General features: G+C 33.5%; 1 protein-coding gene across 11 annotated transcripts in view; it reads left to right on the forward strand.

Moving 5' to 3' along the window:
* LOC142220611 (uncharacterized) overlaps positions 1–25,816 on the forward strand; it is a 798,617-nt gene that overhangs the window by 717,889 nt on the left and 54,912 nt on the right. The window lies entirely within an intron of this gene.

Consider the following 25,816-nt stretch of genomic DNA (forward strand, 5'->3'; position numbering starts at 1 on the left):
CTATAGAAATAAAATTTTGAAAATTTTTTCTATAGAAATAAAATTTTGACAAAATTTTCTATAGAAATAAAATTTTGACAAAATTTTATTTCTATTTGAAAAATTTTTCTATAGAAATAAAATTTTGACAAAATTTTTTATAGAAATAAAATTTTGACAAAATTTTCTATAGAAATAAAATTTTGACAAAATCTTCTATAGAAATAAAATTTTGACAAAATTTTCTTATTTGCGGTTTATATTTTTACATTTCGACATAATCGATTTAATTACTATTTTTACGTTGCTTTTTGTCACTTACCTAGTCTCCTTTATAAGCTCTAACAATATTTATAAATCCCCTTTATATTTCTACCTAAGCAAACATACATATTTCTAGTGAAATTATTTCTACACAAAACTTCATCACAGCAAACTAGGACAACAGGTAGTACAATAGTCAAGTTTAATTTAACTATTTCCTTGGTATGTTTTTCTTTTTTTATACTCTCGCATAGTATTGTATTCATTTATTTGTGTATAAAATAAATGAACATAAATGGTAGTAAAAATAAATTTAAAACCACAACTACAACACATTTACTCAAATATTCAATGCAACACACATGCATCCATTTATAAATGCTCATTGAGTCGTATATCATGTTGTTATTGTGCGTTATTTTGTTTTTCGATTTTTTTTTCATAAAAGTATAATTTAATAGGGAACACTTACAAAAGCGTACGTATGCTGAAGTCTACACTGACAAAAAATTTGTCAAGGCCAAAATACCACAGAACTACTTTCGTGCAGCGTGTGATGGCTTTGTGGACCGTTTAAAGGCCATAATTCATGCTAAAAGTAGGAAATTCAAAGAAAATTTAATTGATTCTAAAATATGATGTTATTGTTGTTGAACTCTAAACGTAGAATTCTAGTACCAATAAAATTAGAATACGGATACGGATCTCATTTATACAATATAGTACATACTAATTTGATCTGTGATCTTGATTTTAGTTATAATTTACCAAGATTTAAAAATATTTAAATTTGATTTATTTTTAGCTGAAACGAAGTACTATTCCATAAATGAAATGAATGAATAAATAAATAAATGCCACTTTAAAAATCCAAATTAGGAGGGACGCAAATTTACATTACTCGTGACCTAAATTTAACGCCAAAAATGTTTGAAGTAAAGATTAAAAACTTTCTTTAAATTAAAATGTCATTATTTTAAAGAAATTTGTCCTTAATATTTTGTACATTGCTTATCCTAAAATGTAGGTTGCATAATCTCTCATATCAGGCCAATATTTTTTTCAGTTTAGTGGAAATTTTAATTATCGCCAAATTTGCAAAGGATCGTCTGATTTTTCAGAACTTATGCCTTGTGGAAGCACGGTTGCTACTCGAGCCAAAAATAATCTACCAAAATTTGGAGAAATTTTACAAAGAAACAACCAAGCAAAAAATGTTATTTTGCAAAATTTTATTTCTATTGAAAATTTTGTAAAAATTATATTTCTATAGAAAATTTTGTCAAATTTTTATTTCTATAGAAAATTTTGTCAAAATTCTATTTCTATGGAAATTTTGTTACAATTTTATTTCTATAGAAATTTTTTTTCAAAATTTTATTGCTATAGAAAATTTTGTCAATATTTTATTTCTATGGAAAATTTTGTCAAAATTTTATTTTTGTAGAAAATGTCAAATTTTTATTCCTATAGAATATTTTGTCAAAATTTTATTTCTATAGAAAATGTTTTCAAAACTTTATTTCTATAGAAATTTTTGATAAACTTTTAATTCTACAGAAATTTTTGTCAAAATTTTAATTCTATAGAAATTTTTGTCAAAATTTTATTTCTATAGAAACTATTGTCAAAATTTTATTTCTATAAAAAATTTTTCCAAAAAATTTAATTCTATAGATAATTTTGTTAAAATTGTATTTTTGTATAAAACTTTGTCAGAATTTTATTTCTATAGAAAATTTTGTCAACATTTTATTTCTATAGAAAATGTTGTCAGAATTTTATTTCTATAGAAAATTTTGTCACAATTCTATTTCTATAGGAAATTTTGTAAAATTTTGACAAACTTTTAATTCTATAGACATTTTTGTCAAAATTTTAAATGGTGATACGGTCAAAATTTGGTCAAGTGAAAACGCGTGTAAATCGGTGAAATCGTTTGCGTGCGAGCAGGTCGGATTTTCGCGATGCGTGAGCAAAATTTTGATACGCTGCTCTTCTTGCTTGGACGGCATTTTGACAACTGAAGAGTGAATTCCAAAATCAAAATAGGAGCGACATTCTACACACACACACATTCAAAATGAGGGGTGTTCAGGTTTTTAAATGCAAAATTGAAAGAAATACGTCAAGTTTATATTGACCAAATTTTGACCGTATCACCATTTATTTCTATAAAAAATTTTCCCAAATTATTAAATTCTAAGAAAATTATGTTAAAATTGTATTTTTGTATAAAATTTTGTCAAACTTTTATTTCCATAGAAAATGTTAACATTTTATTTCTATAGAAAATGTTGTCAAAATTTTATTTCTATAGAAAATGTTGTCAAAATTCTATTTCTATAGAAAATTTTGTAAAATATTGAAAAACTTTTAATTCTATAGAAATTTTTGTCAAAATTGTATTTCTATAGAAATTGTTTTCAAAATTTTATTTCTATAGAAATTGTTTTCAAAATTTTATTTCTATAAAAAATGTTCTCAAAATTATTTAATTCTGTAGAAAGTTTTGTTAAGATTGTATTTTTATAGAAATTTTTGTCACACTTTTATTTCTATAGAAAACTTAGTCAACAGTTTATATCTATAGAAAATGTTGTCAAAATTTTATTTCTATAGAAGATTTGGCAAAATTCTATTTCTATAGAAAAATTTTTTTTATTATTTATTTCCATAGAGAATTTTATTTCCATAGAGAATTTTATCAAAATTTTATTTCTATAGAAAATTTTTTCAAAATTATATTTCTGTATAAGTTTTTATCAACAATTATTTCTATAGCAAATCTTGTCAACATTTTATTTCTACAGACAATGTTTTCAAAATTTTATTTCTATAGAAAATTTTGACAAACTTTTTATTCTATAGACATTTTTGTCAAAATTTTATTTCTATAAAAAATGTTCACAAATTATTTAATTCTATAAAAGATTTTGTTAAAATTGTATTTTTATAGAAAATTTTGTCAAACTTTTATTTCTATAGAAAATTTTGTCAACATTTTATTTCTATTGAAAATGTTGTCAGAATTTTATTTCTATAGAAAATTTTGTCAAAATTCTATTTCTATAGAAAATTTAGTAAAATTTGACAAACTTTTAATACTATAGAAATTTTTGTCAAAATTTTATTTCTATAGAAATTATTGTCAAAATTGTATTTCTATAAAAAATTTTTGCAAAATAATTTAATTCTGTAGCAAATTTTGTTAAAATTGTATTTTTATAGAAAAATTTCTCAACATTATTTAATTCTATAGAAAATGTTGTCAACATTTTATTCCTATAGAAAATGTTGTCAACATTTTATTTCTATAGAAAATGTTGTCAACAATTTATTTCTATAGAAAATTTTGTCAACATTTTATTTCTTTCTAAATTCTATTTCTATAGAATTTTTTTTCAAAATTTTATTTCTACAAAACAAACTGTGGCTACCGTGCTTGGAAGTTCATTGCGATAAAGTAATTAAAACAAGTATAAACGGCCGTAAGTTCGGCCAGGCCGAATCTTATGTACCCTCCACCATGGATTGCGTAGAAACTTCTACGAAAGACTGTCATCCACAATCGAATTACTTGGGTTGTGGTATCTTAAATCGTTTTCTAAATTGTGAGTTAGTCCATACGTGGTATATATTAGACAAAGAAAAGTATGTGTAGGTAAGTCTACAAATAATTACGAATCAATATGGACTTTTGCACGGTACGTAGGGAGCCAGAATTGAAATATGGGGTCGCTTATATGGGGGCTATATACAATTATTGATATGGACCAATTTTTGTGTGATTGGGGATCGATTTATCTGAGGGCTATATATAACTATAGACCGATATGGACCTAGTTAGGCATGGTTGTTAACGGCCATATACTAGCACAATGTAAAAATTTCAACTGACTCAGATGAAATTTGCTTCTACAAGAGGCTCCAAAACCAAATCTCGGGATCGGCTTATATAGGGGCTATATGTGATTATGGACTGATATGGACCACTTTTGGCATGGTTGTTAAATATCATATACTACCACCACATACAAAATTTCAACCAGATCGGATGAATTTTGCTTCTCCAAAAGGCACCGGAGGTCAAATCTGGGGATCGGTTTATATGGGTGCTATATATAATTATGGACTGATATGAACCAATTACTGCATGGTTGTTGGATATCATATACTAACATCACGTACCAAATTTCAACCGAATCGGATGAATTTTGCTCTTCCAAGGGGCTCCGGAGGTCAAATCTGGGGATCGGTTTATATGGGGGCTATATATAATTATGGACCGATCTCGACCAATTTTTGCATGGGAGTTTGAGGCCATGTATTAACACCACGTACCAAATTTCAACTGAATCAGATGAATTTTGGTCTTCCAAGAGGCTCCGGAGGTCAAATCTGGTGATCGGTTTATATGGGGGCTATATATAATTATGGACCGATGTGGACCAATTTTTGCATGGTTGTTAGATACCATATACTAACATCATGTACCAAATTTCAGTCGGATCGGATGAAATTTGCTTCTGTTAGAGGCCTCGCAAGCCAAATCGGGGGATCGGTTTATATGGGGGCTATATATAATTATTGGCCAATGTGGACCAATTTTGGCATGGTTGTTAGAGACCATATACTAACACCATGTACCAAATTTCAGCCGGATCGGATGAAATTTGCTTCTCTTAGAGGCCTCGCAAGCCAAATTTGGGGGTCCGTATATATGGGGGCTATATGTAAAAGTGGACCGATATGGCCCATTTGCAATACCATCCGACCTACATCAATAACAACAACTTGTGCCAGGTTTCAAGTCGATAGCTTGTTTCGTTCGGAAGTTAGCGTGATTTCAACAGACGGACGGACGGACGGACGGACGGACGGACATGCTCAGATCGACTCAGAATTTCACCACGACCCAGAATATATATACTTTATGGGGTCTTAGAGAAATATTTCGATGTGTTACAAACGGAATGACAAAGTTAATATACCCCCCATCCTATGGTGGAGGGTATAAAAATTAGTTAAATTTGTTCACCAATTTTCCTTTTTATTTTCATTCATTTTTTTAAAGAGTACATTTTGTATAAGTCATTTCTTTTGGTGTATATACCTTGGTTGATTTGCCTTTTTGTTGCTTTCATTCAGTTTGTGTATTTAATGGAAAACAAAATACAATTATTTATAGAAATGACACGAAAAACAAAACTGACTATTGAGAAAACGAACAACACATGGCAACCACAAATACAACGTAATTGAGTTTTTGTGGGAAATCCATCCATCCATCCATATCTAGTACAAAATTCAACATAGATGTGTTGACATTAGAGATATGTCGAATAAGAAAAACATTTTAAATAAACATGAATTCTATTAAATTTATATTTCAATAAATCCACAAGGTATAAAGCAGGATGAGAAAAAGTTTTGAAAACATGAAAAATTTTATTACAATTCAATATCGGTTGATTTTAATTGGGTAACTTAGCATTAATTTGTTCGGAATTTTATGATATCCACTGCTAAGGGGGAATATTCTAATTAGTTATTTTTTTTCGACATGGAAATCCAGTAAGGATAGTAATTTAATTATAATTTTAAGTTTGTGTTTAATTGCAATCTTAATTTTATGTTGTTTTTATTTAAATTTTATTTTAATTAAAATTTATTTTTTATTTTTATTTTAGTGTATTATTATTTTAATGCGTGGTTAAGATAATCACATATATGTGATCCATTTTGGAAGAATAATTAAATCATAAAAAAATAAATCATATGGCGGAAACTCTTACCGCAAGAACTTTCCCATCCCAATTCAATTCGAGGAAACTTCACACATCGGAGGAAATTTATAAATTACTTTTAATTACCTTGTTATCATATACAGGTTTTATATTTCTTTCGTGTTGCATGCATCATTTGCCAACATCCATATGTGCGTATATTATTTTTTTATATACAATCCAATGGATTGCATAAAAAAATTCTTTTTCCATTGCACTACCCCCCATTGGTGTTTCGGGTAATGAGAAAACTGTTCGCAAACTATTGTTGTTCATTTCGTTATAATTTTTTCTTATTTATTGTTCACCTATAAAAATTACCATAAATAATGGTATTCATCTCTGTTATGACAGTTATCGTTAAAACAATTACGAATGTAGTTAATACTTTGTATTATAAGAAAAAATAAAAAGCTTTTTAATGTTTAAAGTTTTAATATTTTTTAATTGTTATAGTCCCATTATAATAAATGGATTCCATATTACGTACACAGAATGTAAATAATAATAATATTTTTTTATTAAAATTAAATTGTAACAAAAATATTCCCTTAAATATTCATTAATTTATTTCATTAGTTTTTTTTAGCAAATTAAAATTAATCACAAGAATTTATTAAATCTATAAAAATTTTAATGAGAACTAATTAATATTTTAACTGTTTAACTTTAACGTTTTCAGTTTTAATTATACCCTAAAACCTTATAGCGGTCAGGGTATAATTACTTCGATCTGCCAAAACATGTGACTACAAGAAATATTGATTTTAGACCCCATAAAATATATACCGATTGACTCCGAATCACCTCCTGAATCGATCTAGACGTATCGTCCGTCCGTCCGTCGGTCCATGTATTTGTTGTTCGCAGGATTCCGGTAGCAATTATTAACTAATTTTGATGAAATTTGGTATATGGCATATTTTTAGCACAAGGACAAACGCTATTGAAAATTGGGAAAAATCGGATCAAATTTAAATATAGGTCCCATATATATGTATCGCCCGATTTCCATAAATGTGATCAGATTGCGCTCAGTTACTAACCGATCCGGGTCAAATTTGCCACAAAGTAATTTAATTTACCACCCTCTAAGTGTGGCAAATTTCATCGAAATCGATTCAGTTTTAGATATAGCGCCCATACATATGTATCGCCATATTTTCCAAAATTTGGCCATAAGTCCCTTATTTATCAACCGATCTTACTCAAAGTTGGCCAAATCGAATTCTCTATAGCACTTACTATATGTGCAAAATACCATCGAAATCAAGTCAGATTTAATTATAGCTCCCTGATGAACTCTTCACTCTCGAGTGGTAGTTCATGAAAATTGGAGCTTGAAGCCGATTGGAATTTGGAATTGGAATTTATATCGCCCGATTTTCACAAATTTGATCATAATAGCCTTATTTATTAAGCGATCTTGCTCAAAATTAGCACAAAGTAACCTTCTTAGGTATCAACCGTAACTGCTAAAAATTATCCAAATCGGTTCAGACTTTGATATAGCTCCCATATATATGTAACGCCCGATTTTCAAAAATGTTCCCCTTATAACCTTATTTTTGAACATAGTGGCTTCATTTATTAACCGATCTTACTCAAATTCAGCACAAGGTAATCTGCTGTAATATCAACCAAATCTGTAATATATAATCCAAATCGATTCAGATTTAGATATAGCTCCCATTATATGCATCGTTCGATTTTCCCAAATTACAACAGAAAAATTACTTGGATCCAAAGATTTTGACTTTCCTTTAAGAATTTTGGTATTGATTCCAAGCCAAAGATGCGGTTTCTTTGAAATAAGGAAATTTTTTCCGATCTATCTGGCTTTAAATCTATGACCTATAAAATTAAAATCAGGATACAGATCTCATTTATCGAATTTTCATTCTATTTTTCCGGTATATTAATAAAGCTATGCACGTACAAACAAATGCCATTTTAAAAATCCAAATTATGACCGATACTTCGATGTAAAATAATTTTCTTAATTCCAAAAAAACTTTAAACCAAAGATGCTAAATCCTCAAAATAAATCTTAGCCTATATTTGAAGCGTTTTTGTCTTAAATCTAAAGATTCAATATTTCAGTTAATTTAAGGACGATTTCTTTAAATCAAAAATGTGTTTCCTTACTTTAGGGAAAATTTGCTTAGTTTAAAGACATGCAACTTTAACGAAGGGACGGAAATTTTCAAAATGTGTGTCCTAAATTTGATGAAAAAAACAATTTGAAGCAAAGATTATAAACTTTCTTTTAATTAAAATTTCATTATTTTAATGAAATTTGTCCTTAATAGTGTATATATTGCGCATCCTAAAATTGAGGTTGCGTAATCTTTAATATCACGTAAATATTTTTTTCAGTGTAGTTAGACTTACATGTGGCTCTTACATAAATATATTTCCCAAGTGTCACAAATTTTGATTTAATACCCACAATAATTGAGCGATTTCCTCTTTTTTAATAATGGGCTCAATATTAGTGGCATACCAACTCTGTAGGTTCAGAATCAACTATAGCTCCTAATATCAAACATTTCTGTTCAGATTGTGTTAAAATTCCCATAACCATGTACCCCTTTATCTTCTTAAATATGGAAATGCGGTTTATCTCCCAACCCTCTTTCAATGATACCCCACAAATGCTTATGTACTAATTTAGTACGGTTGGTTTAGGGTATGATATAGGCGGCTCCGCCCAACTTTCTACTTTACTTACTTGTTATACCCTGCGCCACACTGTGGAACAGGGTATTATAAGTTAGTGCATATGTTTGCAACACCCAGAAGGAGACGAGATAGACACAGGTCGTCTTTGGCAAAAATGCTCAGGCTGGGCTTCTGAGTCGATATAGCCATGTCCGTCTGTCCGTGAACACATTTTTGTAATCAAAGTCTAGGTCGCAGTTTTAGTCCAATCAGTCGAATCAAATTCAAAGTCAAATTTGTCAAATGTGTTTTGGCTCAGAATAAAATCCTATTGATTTTGGAAGAAATCGGTTCAGATTTAGATATACCACCCATATATATATTTCGCACGATATGGACTTATATGGCCCCAGAAGACAGAGTTTTATTCTAATTTGCTTAAAATTTTGCACAAGAAGAACAATTAGTACTATAGTCAAGTGTACCAAATTTTATTGAAATCGGTTCAGATTTAGATATAGCTCCCATATATCTTTCGCCCGATATGGACTAATACGGTCCCAGAAGCTAGAGTTTTACCCCAATTTGGTTGAAATTTTGCACTAGGAGTACAGTTAGTAGTGTAGTCGAGTGTACCAAATTTTATTGAAATCGGTTCAGATTTAGATATAGCTCCCATATATATCGTTCGCCCGATTTACACTCATATGACCACAGTGGCCAATCTTTTACTTCGATTTAATTGAAATTTTGCACAGGGAGTAGAATTAGCATTGTAGCTATACGTGCCAAATTTGGTTGAAATCAGTTCAGATTTGGATATATCTCCCATATATAGCTTTCGCCCAATTTACACTCATATGATCACAGAGGCCAATTTTTTGCTTCGATTTAGTTGAAATTTTGCACAGGGAGTAGAATTAGCATGGTAGCTATGCGTGCCAAATTTGGTTGAAAACGGTGCAGATTTAGATATATCTCCCATATATAGCTTTCGCCCGATTTACACTCATATGACCACAGAGGCCAATTTTTAACTCCGATTTAGTTAACATTTTGCACAGGGAGTAGAATTAGTATTGTAGCTATGCGTGCCAAATTTGATTGAAATTGGTTTAGATTTAGATATAGCTCCCATATATATGTTTTTCTGATTTCGACAAAAATGGTCAAAATACCAACATTTTCCTTGTAAAATCGCCACTGCTTAGTCGAAAAGTTGTAAAAATGTCTCTAATTTTCCTAAACTTCTAATACATATATATCAAGCGATAAATCATAAATAAATTTTAGCGAAGTTTTCTTTAAATTGCGTCAGATTTAAATGTTTCCCATATTTTTTTACTAACATTGTGTTCCACCCTAGTGCATTAGCCGACTTAAATTTTGAGTCTATAGATTTTGTAGAAGTCTATCAAATTCTGTCCAGATCGAGTGATATTTAAATGTATGTATTTGGGACAAACCTTTATATATAGCCCCCAACACATTTGACGGATGTGATATGGTATCGAAAATTTAGATCTACAAAGTGGTGCAGGGTGTAATATAGTCGGCCCCGCCCGACTTTAGACTTTCCTTACTTGTTTTAAAATAATAATGTGTAGGTTACGTAAAAGTAAAAGTCCGATTTGTTTTTAGGCTCATATGATCGTCTTCTCATACTAACCTGAGTTCATAAATGTCTAAAAATCCAACTATATTTTCTCTACAAAAATTCCAATACATATTATATCCTTTAACTGTAAAATATCTTTAAGATAATTTCAATTTTTTTTAATGACAAATAGAAATATTCATAATTAATAGTCTGAACTGAACTGTCAAAAGTTGGAAAATACGGAAGCGGAAATTGTCACATTCTCATTAAATTTTTTCACGGCATTTCCACTTAAATAACTAAGATACATTAAAAAAAAAGAGTAATAATCGCCCTTGTTGTTGTTGTTGGTTTTCCTTTCTATCTAGCTAGCATCTGTAGAATACAGGACATACAGCATCATTAAATAAATGTCCTTTTAGTGTAATTCACCAGTCAAGTGTCAAAATTTATGTGTTAAATTATTTGAGCATAAAACAAGCAAACAGATGAACAAACACAACAAACCAACACTTCTTGTGGGTAAAACATACATAGACATATTGCAGGCATAGAGAAAAAGGATAAGGTTAACAGGATATATAAGGGTGTACAACAAAATAGAAACAACAGAAATTCCACTGAGCTGAGGACAACTTGGCTTTAATAAATCTAACCCATTATTGATTTTTTTTGGATTTTTTTAAATACACAATTTTTTTTTAATTTAATCACGAAATTAATTAATTTTTTAATTGCAATATCTTCAATCTCGGTGATTAAATGATAGTATCAATTAAAAAATTAATTGATCCAATTACAAATTAATTGATACTTGATAGTTGTGCTGGCCATCTCAACGGAGAAAATCAAATTCGGTAGTTAGCAATCGAAACAACTCCTAGACTGTCCCCAATCCAACTTTTTTGTGCATCGGTGAGCTCTTGCACTGTTTGCAACTTCAATGATTTTAGTCCAAACTGCTGACCCACACTCACGAAGAAATTATTTTCGTAACTCATGCTCACGCACGACATTAGGTTGGTTAATTACGCTCACGTCCACTCACCCCGTTGTCATCAGGGTGATTCACGATAATCTCGTGTCAATTGCACACCTCTATTCACGGTAAACGGCAATGGTACGAGAAACGAAAGATACACACTTACAAGCCCACGAAAGATACACACTTGAGGGCCCAAATTTTACAGCCAAATAAAGTGTTGTTAAAATTTCAAAGGCCGATGTTGATTTTGAATAAAACACAAACTATTTAGGAAATTATTGTAATTTTATTTTATTATGATATATTGTCAATTATGTATGGAACAAAATATCGGTCAAATGGGCGCCGCGACCTCGGTGGCACACCTTCATACGATGGTCCAAATTTTCTATGATGCTGAGGCATAATGGAGGTTCTATGCCGTTAATGGGCCGAATTATCTCATCCTTTAGCTCTTGAATTGTTGCTGGCTTATCGACGTACACCTTTTCTTTCAAATAACCCCACAGAAAAAAGTCCAACGGTGTCAAATCACATGATCTTGGCGGCCAATTGACATCGCCATTACGTGAGATAACACGGCCATTGAATTTGTTGCGCAAAAGAGCCATTGTTTCGTTAGCTGTGTGGCAAGTGGCACCGTCCTGCTGAAACCACATATCGTCCACATCCATATCTTCCAATTCGGGCCATAAAAAGTTCGTTTGGAAAAAATACGGCCCGATGATGCCGCCAGCCCATAAACCGCACCAAACAGTCACTCTTGCACCTACGCATTGGTTTTTCGACAATCACTCTTGGATTCTCATTCGCCCAAATGCGGCAATTCTGTTTATTGACGAATCCACTGAGGTGGAAATGTGCCTCATGACTGAAGATGATTTTCTTCGAAAATTGATCATCCATTGTTGCCATTTCTTGGAACCATTTAACACGTTGTTGGATTGTGTATCTCTCCATGGTTCAAATTGAGTAAGTCTGAAATAGAGAAATGTCAAATAAAATTCGGAAAAAAACTTGGCGTTTAGGTGTGGTTCACATTCAACATCGGCCCTTACAATTTAACCACCTTTTATAAGGCATTCCCCCTGTTACACTTGAATTCCATCACGAATAACTTTATTTCGGAATGCAATAGATCAAAATGCTTTTGTAAGCGTATTGACAATAATATGAACTATGGCTGATATAAACGATAACAATCTGAATTTGATTGCCATTCTTATCAATGTATTTTTTTTAGTGTGCACAAAATAATTTCGATAATACTTTCAATCCAGCCTATTACACATATTTATATGAACTATACAAAAGTTGTTTTTCCCCATTTATTTTCTCTCGTTCACATTTTGCAAAACGAACGACAAAAATAAATAAGTGTGGACAGTAGTACTTCAGGCATATTGAAAGACACACACACACACACACATACAGGCACATAGAGAGTAGATCTACTAGAGTTAAATAAATACAAGCATATACAACTATGAGGGTATGAGTCCATAAAAATCCCACTATCGGTAGTCCTCTACGTATGTATGAGTATTTTACACTGAAAGCATTACACTTGACTTGTTGTTTTTTTTTTATATTTTTGTTGTTTCTTTTAGTTTCCCCATAATAACTGTTAGTGTCCTGTTAAAAATGAAGCACTAGTAAATCTGCGGAAAACGCTAACTCGAGTACCAAACAATGGACAACTGTCAGACTGAGGGACGGGGATGGTTTGGTTGCACTTTTTGCAAAATAAATAATAGTGCATAAAAATATTTTATATGAACTTCAGTTATTTTTTTAATAGCTTTTCCACAATTACTTTAAGGGCACACACACACATTTAAACATTTTACCCACACTATTTACATGGTACTGCCACCTCGCTGAGAATTGTTCGTAGTGCAATTTTTTTTTTGGATACCTCAGATTCTCTTAATGGTTTTGCTGTCACAGTTGTGACAACACCATTTATTTGAAATGTCAACTTCAATGCAGTTCCAATGGTTTCATTTCAAATTTGGTCTTCAACCATTTTTCTTTCTTAAATGAAGGAAATGAAAGTGTTTGCTTTTTTTTGTTATATAAGAAAGAAGTGAGGTTAATCACTTTTTTACTATTTTTAAATGGTCCATTTTGGGGCTTATATTTTTATTTGGAGGATGACCATTACAAAGCTGAGGGCATTTTTAATGAAGGGATATTAATTTAATTTATTATAATGATATTATGGAGATGTTTATAGCATTTCTTTTAAAGGGCTTTATAAAATTCTGATGGATTTTTTGCCCTATTGTATTACAGTGAAACCTCTGAAAGGTGGACACCCACGGTCGTCTATATTTTGTCCACCTTTGAGAGGTATCCAGGTATAAGAGGTAAATTTTAAAGTGTCCATGTTTGGGAGGCGTCCGGGATTCAGAGTTTGAGAGGATTCATTGTACCTTAATTTTGACTAAGACTAACTCAAACAAACAATCTTTCTTGGCTAATTGCATTTTTCCTCACATCTTTGTCACTTCCACGAGTTTTTTTTTAGTTCTTAGTCCCTTTTTCTGTCATACTAACAATGTGGAAGAAATGATTCGATTTTATATATATTTTTTTTTTAATTTTACCTTTCGCCTGTTGTTGGTTCAAAAAAACATTTTTATACCCTCCATCATAGGATGGGGGTATATTAACTTTGTCATTCCGTTTGTAACACATCGAAATATTGGTCTAAGACCCCATAAAGTATATATATTCTGGGTCGTGGTGAAATTCTGAGTCGATCTAAGCATGTCCGTCCGTCCGTCCGTCCGTCCGTCTGTTGAAATCACGCTAACTTCCGAACGAAACAATCTATCGACTTGAAACTTGGCACAAGTAGTTGTTATCGATGTAGGTCGGATGGTATTGAAAATGGGCTATATCGGTCCACTTTTACGTATAGCCCCCATATAAAGGGACCCTCAGATTTGGCTTGTGGAGCCTCTAACAGAAGCATATTTCATCCGATCCGGCTGAAATGTGGTACATGGTGTTGGTATATGGTCTCTAACAACCATGCAAAAATTGGTCCACATCGGTCCATAATTATATATAGCCCCCATATAAACCGATCCCCAGATTTGGCTTGCGGAGCCTCAAAGAGAAGAAAATTTCATCCGATCCGGCTGAAATTTGGTACATAATGTTGGTATATGGTATCTAACAATCATGCAAAAATTGGTCCATATCGGTCCTTAATTATATATAGCCCCCATATAAACCGATCCCCAGATTTGGATTGTGGAGCCTCTAAGAGAAGCATATTTCATCCGATCCGGCTGAAATTTGGTACACGGTGTTGGTATATGGTCTCTAACAATCATGTAAAAATTGGTCCACATTGGTCCATAATTATATATAGCCCCCATATAAACCGATCCCCAGATTTGGATTGCGGAGCCTCAAAGAGAAGCAAATTTCATCCGATCCGGCTGAAATTCGGTACATGATGTTGGTATATGGTCTCTAACAACCATGCAAAAATTGGTCCACATCGGTCCATAATTATATATAGACCCCATGTAAACCGATCTCAGATTTGTCTTGCGAAGCCTCAAAGAGAAGCAAATTGCATCCGATCCGGCTGAAATTTGGTACATGGTGTTGGTATATGGTCTCTAGCAACCGTGCAAAAATTGGTCCACATCGGTCCTTAATTATATATAGCGCCCATATAAACCGATCCCCAGATTTGGGTTGCGGAGCCTCAAAGAGAAGCAAATTTCATCCGATCCGCCTGAAATTTGGTACATGATATTGGTATATGGTCTCTAACAACCATGCAAAAATTGGTCCACATCGATTCATAACTATATATAGACCCCATATAAACCGATCCCCAGATTTGGCTTGCGAAGTCTCCAAGAGAAGCAAATTTCATCCAATCCGGTTGTAATTTAGAACATGGTGTTAGTATATGATCTTTAACAAGCGTGCCAGAATTGGTCCATATCGGTCCATAATTATATATAGCCCCCATATAAAACGTTCTCCAGATTTGACCTCCGGAGCCCCTTGGAGAAGCAAAATTCATCTGATCCGGTTCAAATTAGGAACGTGGTGTTAGTATATGGTCGCTAACAACCATAACAAAATTGGTCCAATCACACAAAAATTGGTCCATATCGGTTCATAATCATGGTTGCCACTAGAGCAACCATTATATACGTATTGGATCAATCTTTTTTGATTTAATATATACCACGTATGGACTTACATACAATTTAGAAGATGGTGTTAGGAGGTTTTAAGATACCTTGCCATCGGCAAGCGTTACCGCAACTTAAGTAATTCGATTGTGGATGGCAGTGTTTAGAAGAAGTTTCTACGCAATCCATGATGGAGGGTACATAAGCTTCGGCCTGGCGGAACTTACGGCCGTATATACTTGTTTTTATTGCAAAAATAAAAAAGTAATAACAAATGAATTTTTTTGGTGATAAAAGTTTAAAATTTTCGAAAAAGTTCAAAAAAACTACAGAAAACGAAAAACCAAATTTGGCACGCATAGCTACAATGCTAATTCTACTCCCTGTGCAAAATTTCAACTAAATCGGAGCAAAAAATTGGCCTCCGTGGCCAGATGAGTGTAAATCGGACGAAAGCTATATATGGGAGCTATATCTAAATTTGAACCGATTTCAATAAAATTTGGCACACTTGACTATAGTATGGGAGCTTTATCTAAATCTGAACCGATATCTTCCAAAATCAAAATCTAGTCTGAGACAAAATACATACTTGTGCCAAATCTGAAGTCGATTGGACTAAAACTGCGACCTAGACTTTGATTACAAAAATGTGTACACGGACAGACCGACAGACGGACATCGCTATATCGACTCAAGAGCCCACCCTGAGCATTTTTGCCAAAGACACCATGTTTCCATCTCGTCAGTTTGACAAAATTTTCTATAGAAATAAAATTTTGACAAAATTTTCTATAGAAATAAAATTTTAACAAAATTTTCTATAGAAGTAAAATTTTCACAAAATTTTCTATAGAAATAAAGTTTTGACAAAATTTTCTATGGAAATGAAATTTTAACAAAATTTTCTATAGAAATAAAATTTTGGTAGATTATTTTTGGCTCGAGTGGCAACCATGATTATGAACCGATATGGACCAATTTTTGTGTGATTAGGGATCGGCTATATAACTATAGACCGATATGGACCAATTTTGGTATGGTTGTTAACGGCCATATACTAACACCACGTTCCAAATTTGAACCGGATCGGATGAATTTTGCTCCTCCAAGAGGCTCCGCAAACCAAATCTGGGGATCGGTTTATATGGGGGCTATATATAATTATGGACAGATTTTTGCATGGTTGTTAGAGACCATATACCAACACCATGTACCAAATTTCAGCGGGATCGGATGAAATTTGCTTCTTTTTGAGGCTCCGCAAGCCAAATCTGTGGATCGGTTTATATGGGGACTAAAGGGTGATTTGTTAAGAGCTTGATAACTTTTTTTTAAAAAAAAAACGCATAAAATTTGCAAAATCTCATCGGTTCTTTATTTGAAACGTTAGATTGGTCCATGACATTTACTTTTTGAAGATAATTTCATTTAAATGTTGACCGCGGCTGCGTCTTAGGTGGTCCATTCGGAAAGTCCAATTTTGGGCAACTTTTTCGAGCATTTCGGCCGGAATAGCCCGAATTTCTTCGGAAATGTTGTCTTCCAAAGCTGGAATAGTTGCTGGCTTATTTCTGTAGACTTTAGACTTGACGTAGCCCCACAAAAAATAGTCTAAAGGCGTCAAATCGCATGATCTTGGTGGCCAACTTACCGGTCCATTTCTTGAGATGAATTGTTCTCCGAAGTTTTCCCTCAAAATGGCCATAGAATCGCGAGCTGTGTGGTATGTAGCGCCATCTTGTTGAAACCACATGTCAACCAAGTTCAGTTCTTCCATTTTTGGCAACAAAAAGTTTGTTAGCATCGAACGATAGCGATCGCCATTCACCGTAACGTTGCGTCCAACAGCATCTTTGAAAAAATACGGTCCAATGATTCCACCAGCGTACAAACCACACCAAACAGTGCATTTTTCGGGATGCATGGGCAGTTCTTGAACGGCTTCTGGTTGCTCTTCACTCCAAATGCGGCAATTTTGCTTATTTACGTAGCCATTCAACCAGAAATGAGCCTCATCGCTGAACAAAATTTGTCGATAAAAAAGCGGATTTTCTGCCACTGATTTTGGTAATAAAATTCAATGATTTGCAAGCGTTGCTCGTTAGTAAGTCTATTCATGATGAAATGTCAAAGCATACTGAGCATCTTTCTCTTTGACACCATGTCTGAAATCCCACGTGATCTGTCAAATACTAATGCATGAAAATCCTAACCTCAAAAGAATCACCCTTTATATATATAAATATGGACCTATGTGGACCAATTGTTGCATGTTTGTTAGAGACCATATACCAACACAATGTACCAAATTTCAACCGGATCGGATGAATTTTGCTCATCCGCAAGCCAAATCTGGGGATCGGTTTATATGGGGGCTATATATAATTATGGACCGATGTGGACCAATTTTTGCATGGTTGTTAGAGATCATATACCAACACCATGTACCAAATTTCAGCAGGATCGGATGAAATTTGCTTCTCTTTGAGGCTCCGCACGTCAAATCTGGGGATCGGTTTATATGGGGGTTATATATAATTATGGATCGATATGGACCAGTTTTTGCACGGATGTTAGAGTCCATATACCAACACCATGTACCAAATTTCAGCAGGATCGGATGAAATTTGTTTCTCTTTGAGGCTCCGCAAGCCAAATCTGGGGATCGGTTTATATGGGGGCTGTATATAATTATGGACCGATGTGGACCAATTTTTGCATAGTTGTTAGAGACCATATACCAACACCATGTACCAAATTTCAACCGGATCGGATGAATTTTGTTCCTCCAAGAGGCTCCGCAATCCAAATCTGAGGGTCCGTTTTATGGAGGCTATACGTAAAAGTAGACCGTAGTATGGCCCATTTGCAATACCATCCGACCTACATCAATAACAACTACTTGTGCCAAGTTTCAAGTAGATAGCTTGTTTCGTTCGGAAGTTAGCGTGATTTCAACAGACGGACGGACATTCTTATATCGACTCAGAATTTTACCACGGCCCAGAATATACATAATTTATGGGGTCTTAGAGCAATATTTCGATGTATTACAAACGGAATGACAAAGTTAATATACCCCCATCCTATGGTGGAGGGTATAAAAATATGAGTCCCTTCTGGTTTAAGTTTTAATCTTAGCGCTATACGATTTTTTTGCCTTTAAAGTTGTACAGACAAAGAATTTTTCCTAAAATATATTTGTGGACAATTTTCCCATTTTCTGTTTAATTTAATTTAAAAAATAATTCATTTTCGTAAGTTAACTTACGTCCAAAGTCTTTTTGATTAAGCGAAGTGAATTTGTATTTCAAAGAATAATCATGCCAACGACCAATAAAACACAAGTAAGGAAAGTCTAAAGTCGGGCGGGGCCGACTATATTATACCCTGCACCACTTTGTAGATCTAAATTTTCGATACCATATCACATCCGTCAATTGTGTTGGGGGCTATATATAAAGATTTGTCCGAAATACATACATTTAAATATCACTCGATCTGGACAGAATTTGAAAGACTTCTACAAAATCTATAGACTCAAAATTTAAGTCGGCTAATGCACTAGGGTGGAACACAATGTTAGTAAAAAAAAATATGGGAAACGTTTAAATCTGAAGCAATTTTAAGGAAACTTCGCAAAAGTTTATTTATGATTTATCGCTCGATATATATCTATTAGAAGTTTAGGAAAATTAGAGTCATTTTTACAACTTTTCGACTAAGCAGTGGCAGTTTACAAGGAAAATGTTGGTATTTTGACCATTTTTGTCGAAATCAGAAAAACATATATATGGGAGCTATATCTAAATCTGAACCGATTTCAACCAAATTTGGCACGCATAGCTACAATTCTAATTCTACTCCCTGTGCAAAATTTCAACTAAATCGGAGCAAAAAATTGGCCTCTGTGGTCATATGAGTGTAAATCGGGCGAAAGCTATATATGGGCGATATATCTAAATCTGAACCGATTTCAACCAAATTTGGCACACATAGCTACAATGCTAATTCTACTCCCTGTGCAAAATTTCAACTAAATCGGACTTAAAAATTAGCCTCTGTGGTTATATGAGTGTAAATCGGGCGAATGCTATATATGGGAGCTATACCTAAATCTGAACCGATTTCAATAAAATTTGGCACACTTGACTATAGTACTAATTGTTCTTCCTGTGCAAAATTTTGAGCAAATTAGAATAAAACTCTGGCTTCTGGGGCCATATAAGTCCATATCGGGCGAAATGGGAGCTATATCTAAATCTGAACCGATTTCTTCCGGTCAATAGGGTTCTATTCTGAGCCAAAACACATACTTTTGCCAAATTTTAAGTCGATTGGACTAAAACTGCGACCTAGACTTTGATTACAAAAATGTGTTCATGGACAGACGGGCAGACGGACATGGCTATATCGACTCAGGAGCCCACCCTGAGCATTTTCGCCAAAGACACCATGTGTCTATCTCGTCTGCTTCTGGGTGTTGCAAACATGTGCACTAACTTATAATACCCTGTTCCACAGTGTGGCGCAGGGTATAAAAACAAAACAAAAATATGACTCCCTTCTGATTTAAGTTTCGATCTTTGCGCTATACGATTTTTTGTTTTTTTGCCTTTAAAGTTGTACAGACAAAGAATTTTTCCTAAAATAAATTTGTGGACAATTTTCCCCATTTTCTTTTTAATTTTTAAATAATGCATCTTCGTAAGTCAACTTATGTTCTCTTTAACAAAAAAGGCTATCAACATTCCATGGCTATAATTCTTTAACATTGCCAACTGGTAAAACCACCATACTACTGACAGAATAATACACAACGAGTCAAGCCATGCTGGGTAAGAAACAAACGAACCAAAGCTGTCCATGGCCAATTCAAAGAGAGAAAAAGATAAGGAAAAAAATTGTCTTTCCATATAAACAAAGGTCCTTTTTCCTAGACTAAGTCGAGCCACAAATGTGCACTACTTAAAGTCAATTTGCATATAGATATAAAACACATATTAAAAAAATATATATATATTTTTGTGTGCACTTACCAATGGTTTTTGTGGCCAACTACAATTGTTGACTAAAGACTTTAGACCAACAGTATAGCCACCTCTCTACTATTGCAACGATATGCCTTTCTTTTTAATAAAAACGGGCTTTTCTCAAGAATGTCCATAATATAAGGGGGGAAATCACTTCCTGAGAAAATAATTCCACGCTAAGCTTATACCACAATGGCCAAGACAACGACAATATATTTATTTCATACCGTGTTTTTTTGCAAATCTCTGTTTTGTTTTTTTTTTCTTCTTCAGTATGACTATAACTGCTGATGCTATGGCTTTTCTTCTTCTCTATGTGTGTGTGTGTGTATTTTCTGTTTGCTCCATTTTTCGCTGACTGTGAGTGTGTAACTTTAGAGAAATGAAAAAAATGTAGGACGTCTGTAAGCCTCATGACGACAACAATAAGAAAAAACATAGGCCTTATGTTTCCGTTCACTTTGTAGGAATCTCAAATCTAACATCAACCAGCAACCTTTGTTAGCGGAAACAAAAAATTATGCAAAAACCGGAAACTAAACGCGAGAGAGAGGGATCTAAGAATTAAGAGTGAGGCTATACCCCATTTATTTAGATGTTACTCATACATTTAAAGCTTTACTATTGCTTGACAACGTCACTTAGTGACGGCCTACATTTCACAGGAGGGCACAAGCAAAATCAAAAAATTGCCTGGTTAACGTGGAAGTTTGTGAATTTAGCTAAAGTAGGGATTTTTTTAATTTAATCAGCCATGAAACAACGTAGGCATCTTCGCTAATAGATAGTAGGCTAGGACCACAACAATAGATTTTTAGTGCACAGAAACTAATATGTTTTTGTATTCACTCACGAAATTAATTATTAGTGATTGATTTTTGTTTCAGTTAAAAAATATCGTAAAATAAATTGAATTTTAAAATTCATTCCAAATTTAATTGGTGACATTTTCGAGATATTATTCCTGTGTTTGAAACCCTAAAGTCAATTTAAAAGCTAATTGATCCATTTACAAATATACCCCCCATCCTCCACCATAGGATGGGGGTATATTAACTTTGTCATACCGTTTGTAACACATCGAAATATTGCTCTAAGACCCCATAAAGTATACATATTCTGGGTCGTGGTGAAATTCTGAGTCGATCTAAGCATGTCCGTCCGTCCGTCCATCTGTTGAAATCACGCTAACAAGCGATCGACTTGAAACTTGGCACAAGTAGTTGTTATTGATGTAGGTCGGATGGTATTGCAAATGGGCCATATCGGTCCACTTTTACGTATAGCCCCCATATAAACGGACCCTCAGATATGGCTTGCGGAGCCTCTTGGAGGAACAAAATTCATCCGATCCGGCTAAAATTTGGTACATGGTGTTGGTATTTGGTCTCTAACAACCATGCCAAAATTGGTCCACATCGGTCCTTAATTATATATAGCCCCCATATAAACCGATCCCCAGATTTGGCATGCGGAGCCTCAAAGAGAAGCCAATTTCATCCGATCCGGCTAAAATTTGGTACATGGTGTTGGTATTTGGTCTCTAACAACCATGCAAAAATTGGTCCACATAGGTCCATAATTATATATAGCCCCATATAAAGCGATCCCCAGATTTGGCTTGCGAAGCCTCTTGGAGGAGCAAAATGCATCCGATCCGGTTCAAATTTGGAACGTGGTGTTAGTATATGGCCGTTAACAACCATACCAAAATTGGTCTATATCGGTTCATAATCATGGTTGCCACTCGAGCCAAAAAATAATCTACCAAAATTTTATTTCTATAGAACATTTTTTTAAAATTTTATTTCTATAGAAAATTTTGTTAAAATTTCATTTCTATAGAAAATTTTGTCAAACTGAATTGTATACGTATTTAATCGGTCTTTTTTATACCCTTCACCACTACTGTGGTACAGGGTATAATAAGTTTGTGCATTTGTATGTAACGCCAAGAAGGAAAAGTCTGAGACCCATCGTTTAGTATACCGATCGTCTTAGAATTAAATTCTGAGTCAATTTAGCGATGTCTGTCTGTCTGTCTGTCTGTTGGTGTATTTTTGTGTGCAAAGTACAGCTAGCAGTTTTAGTCCGATTGTCCTAAAATTTGGTATAGGGTCCTGTTTCGGCTCAAAGACGATCCCTATTGATTTTGGAAAAAATCGGTTGAGATTTAGATATAGCTGCCATATATATTTTTCACCGATCTGGTCATAATTGGCGTGTATATCAACCGATCTTCCTCAAATTCCGTATATCCGAATATTTTATGAGTCTCGAATAACTTGCAAAATATCAGCCAAATCGGTTAAGATTTAGATATAGCTCCCATATATAGATTTCGCCCGATTTGTACTCATTTGCCCACAGAGGCCAATTTTTTGCTCCGATTTAGTTCAAATTTTGCACAGGGAGTAGAATTAGCATTATAGCTATACGTGTCAAATTTGTTTGAAATCGGTTCAGATTTAGATATAGCTCCCATATATAGCTTTCGCCCGATTTACACTCAAATGACCACAGAGGCCAATTTTTTGCTACGATTTAGTTGAAATTTTGCACAGCGAGTAGAATTAGCATTGTAGCTATGCGTGCCAAATTTGGTTGAAATCGGCTCAGATTTAGATATAACTCCCATATATAGCTTTCGTCCGATTTAAACTCATATGACCACAGAGGCCAATTTTTAACTCCGATTTAGTTGAAATTTTGCACAGGGAGTAGAATTAGCATTGTAGCTATGCGTGCCAAATTTGGTTGACATCGGTTCAGATTTAGATATAGCTCCCATATACATGTTTTTCTGATTTCGACAAAAATACCAACCAATACCAAAATACCAACATTTTCCTTGTTAAATCGCCACTGCTTAGTCGAAAAGTTGTAAAAATGACTCTAATTTTCCTAAACTTCTAATAGATATATATCGAGTTGAAATTTTGCACAGGGAGTAGAATTAGCATTGTAGCTATGCGTGCCAAATTTGGTTGACATCGGTTCAGATTTAGATATAGCTCCCATATACATGTTTTTCTGATTTCGACAAAAATACCAACCAATACCAAAATACCAACATTTTCCTTGTTAAATCGCCACTGCTTAGTCGAAAAGTTGTAAAAATGACTCTAATTTTCCTAAACTTCTAATAGATATATATCGAGCGATAAATCATAAATAAACTTTTGCGAAGTTTCCTTAAAATTGCTTCAGATTTAAATGTTTCCCATATTTTTACTAACATTGTGTTCCACCCTAGTGCATTAGCCGACTTAAATTTTGAGTCTATAGATTTTGTAGAAGTCTATCAAATTCTGTCCAAATCGAGTGATATTTCAATGTATGTATTTGGGACAAACCTTTATATATAGCCCCCAACACATTTGACGGATGTGATATGGTATCGAAAATTTAGATCTACAAAGTGTTGCAGGGTATAATATAGTCGGCCCCGCCCGACTTTAGACTTTCGTTACTTGTTTATTTTAATATATACCACGTATGGACTTACTTACAATTTAGAAGACGGTGTTAGGAGGTTTTAAGATACCTTGCCATCGGCAAGCGTTACCGCAACGCAAGTAATTCGATTGTGGATGGCAGTGTTTAGAAAAAGTTTCTAAGCAATCCATGGTGGAGGGTACATAAGCTTCGGCCTGGCCGAACTTACGGCCATATATACCTGTTTTTTTTTTGTTGTTTTTATTTTACAATATTTTCCAATTGCAATTAAACTTTTTGTTATATTTTATTAGTGTTTATACCCTGCGTCACACTGTGGAACAGTATATGTGCATATGTTTGCAACACCCGGAAGAAGACGAGATAGACACATGGTGTCTTTGGCAATAATGCTCAGGGTCGGCCCCTGAGTTGATCGAGCTATGTCCGTCTGTCCGATAACAAATTTTTATGATCACCCAGAAGGAGACGAGATATGCACATGGTGTCTTTGGCAATTGATTTTGGAAGAAATCGGTTCAGATTTAGATATAGCTTCCATATATATCTTTCGACCGATAAGCACTTATATGGCCCCAGAAGTGACTGATAGATGCTCATTAAGTGACTGATAGATGCTCATAAAAAATAAAATTAAAAAAAATTATGTGCGTGAAGATAAATTGTAAATTTAACTAGTCGAGACACAAACCAGGTAGTTTTTGCCTGCGCACCTAATGGGTTAATTACAATTTGAGGAGATAAAATATTTAATGAAATTCAGCACTTTCCAACATATTTGCGCAAAATATTTTGGTATTAAACGAAAGATCTTGACAAGTACTATAAATGCAAGTGGTTGTCATGTTCGAAAGCGTCCCATAAATGTTAGTTTTGCAGCTATATTTTAAAAATAAATATAAAGTTAAACTACGCCCACTGTGCAATACCTGCTCTAGATTTTTTGGTATCAAATGAAAGCTCTTGATGAGTACTATAAATCCAAGTGGTTGTTATATTCGAAAGCATCACAGAAATATCGATTTTTATCAAAAAGAAACTTAGTTTGCACGAAGTTACAATATAGGACACCCGTGCCCACTGTGCAAAACCTGCTCTAGATTTTTTGGTATCAAATGAAAGCTCTTGACGAGTACTACAAATGCAAGTAGTTTTTATTTTCTAGAACATCCCAGAAATGTAGGTTTTTGTTAATTTTTTTTAAATTTAATCGCCACAATTTGAAATAAAACTGAAATGCGCCCACTGTGCAATACCTGCTCTAGATTTTTTGGTATCAAATGAAAGCTCTTGACTAGTACTATAAATCCAAGTGGTTGTTATATTCGAAAGCATCATAAAAATATCGATTTTTATAAAAAAAGAAAATTACTTTTTTAGAATTTCAAAAAAAGTGCACATTGGCCCACTGTGCAACACCTGCTCTACAGTGTTTGGTATCAAATGAAAACTCTTGATGAGTACTATAAATGCAAGTGGTTTTTATTATCGAAAGTTTCCCAAAAAAAAACCACTTGCATTTATAGTACTCATCAAGAGTTTTCATTTGATACCAAACACTGTAGAGCAGGTGTTGCACAGTGGGCCAATGTGCACTTTTTTTGAAATTCTAAAAAAGTAATTTTCTTTTTTATAAAAATCGATATTTTTATGATGCTTTCGAATATAACAACCACTTGGATTTATAGTACTAGTCAAGAGCTTTCATTTGATACCAAAAAATCTAGAGCAGGTATTGCTCAGTGGGCGCATTTCAGTTTTATTTCAAATTGTGGCGATTAAATTTAAAAAAAATTAACAAAAACCTACATTTCTGAGATGTTTTAGAAAAAAAAACTACTTGCATTTGTAGTACTCGTCAAGAG

This window comes from Haematobia irritans, chromosome 1, assembly GCF_050003625.1.
Source record: "Haematobia irritans isolate KBUSLIRL chromosome 1, ASM5000362v1, whole genome shotgun sequence".
NCBI lineage: Eukaryota > Metazoa > Arthropoda > Insecta > Diptera > Muscidae > Haematobia > Haematobia irritans.